General features: G+C 39.3%; 1 protein-coding gene across 1 annotated transcript in view; it reads left to right on the top strand.

Annotated features, from left to right (window-relative positions):
- The window catches only part of PLCB1 (phospholipase C beta 1), a 723,078-nt gene that overhangs the window by 100,969 nt on the left and 620,385 nt on the right, over window positions 1–1,724 (top strand). The gene's annotated exons all lie outside the window — the stretch shown is intronic.

The following is a 1,724-nucleotide window of genomic DNA, read 5'->3' as shown; positions in this document are numbered from 1 at the left end:
TAGAGGTTTTATAGCCTGACAAATGTCACAAAAATTCAAGAACTAGAAAAGAAGCAACTTGTGTCCCTTATAGATTTCTAGTACCACCACATCTAATAAGAAAAGAATATTAAACCAGCCGCCAGGAAATTTGGCTTTATCCTTTTCTTATCCTTTACCAGCTTTGCAATACTTGCTCTGATTGTTCACCTAAATCAATCAGTTAAGGAATAATGGAAGTATAGTTGTCAAAGTATGGGTTGAGGGAAACTATTGTGAACGCAGATACTTGTCTGTTTTAAGTTATTTTTCCTGCGATCACACATCTGCTAAAGTTTTCATGGTTGAGGCATTTCCTATTATAATTGAAATTCTCCTGGTTTAGAAATCACATTTTCATAAACTTATCAACAGAATCATCTTTATTTTTTCTCTGGATATATTTCCAAATGTAAGAAAATAGGCCCAGTGAGTTGACAGAAAAAACAGTACAAGTATAGTATTCTACCTGAAAAATTAAATCTTTACTTCCTAGAAAAATAATTTTAATGGGGTTTGGGTTCAGTTTCCATGAGTCCTTCCATATCCTGGGGCCGGGTTGTGTCACAGTTGTCTGATGATCCCTGATAAACATCTGAGCAACTTCGTTTGGGTCCCCTTGCCTTCTTCACTTGGAAGAACACATCACTTGAACTCTCTTATGTTTGCGGGTACCTGGGTAGACGTGGTGTGTATTTTTGGATAAGTGACGTCTTAGTACCCACCTAGTGTCAGCTTGATGTTGAAGCAAAGTTCTGGAGGAGTTGAAAACTATATGAAATCCAACGAAATGTTTTTCTTCAGGCTCTAAGTGAAGGCAAGGAACAGAGTAGGTATTTTCATGTCTGTTTTCTAATTAAGCTCACATGTCATAAATCCTGTCTTCTTTGGTTTTTGTACTGGAAAATGGAGGCTGAGAGATGGAAAGATAGCACAGCTAGCTATTCAATACGGGGGCTCCCCAGTTTCCTCTACTCCTTTCCACAACCCTGCCTCCCATTTTGGCAGAATTAGCGAAATCTGGATCAAAGAAACCTTCTTGAATGAAGTGGAGTTTGAGGTGGTCAAGATCTAGATGGATGTTTTTCAACCTTTTTAATCTCACGGCACACTTGAACCTATAGTTAAACTTCCATGGCACACTTAGATTATGTTGATCAAAAAAAAAAAAAGAGTAAAAACAAGAATATACTTACTGTGCTTTGAACTTCTTTCAAAAATAATTTAATGAATTATCTTTACAATTTTTCACGGGATGCCTAAGACCCCCTCATGGCCCATGGGATGAAAACCACTGATTTAGAGGAAGATGAAGGAGAGCCTCATGTTTAAGGCAGAGGAGGAGTTTGTACAAAGGCACAGGTGAGGACAGATGTGGCACTCAAATGAGGTTTACTTGGGTTTAACTACAAAGTACAGGGCCTTGACCAACTAGCTTTGGGCTAGTCTGAATTTGGAGGATAAAAGGCTTTTCATTGGTGCCTCATGGAAGCAGCAGCCAGACATTAGGAGTCAGGGGCTGAGATAACTCCTGTATCTCTGTAGGGAACTTAGAATGACGTCTCTTCTCTCTAGGGAACTTAGAATGACGTCTCTTCTTCTGTTTAAGCTTTTTTATCTCTTCACAGAATGGCTTGTTGCCCTGCCCAGGGTGAGGTCACAACAGCTATACCAGGGATTTTAGCTACTGGCATCACTGAGCCTCA

This window comes from Otolemur garnettii, unplaced genomic scaffold, assembly GCF_000181295.1.
Source record: "Otolemur garnettii isolate 467f Iridium unplaced genomic scaffold, OtoGar3 scaffold00025, whole genome shotgun sequence".
Classification (NCBI taxonomy): Eukaryota; Metazoa; Chordata; class Mammalia; order Primates; family Galagidae; genus Otolemur; species Otolemur garnettii.
The sequence above is the reverse complement of the archived record's forward strand: the minus strand, read 5'-3'. Positions and strand labels throughout refer to the sequence as shown.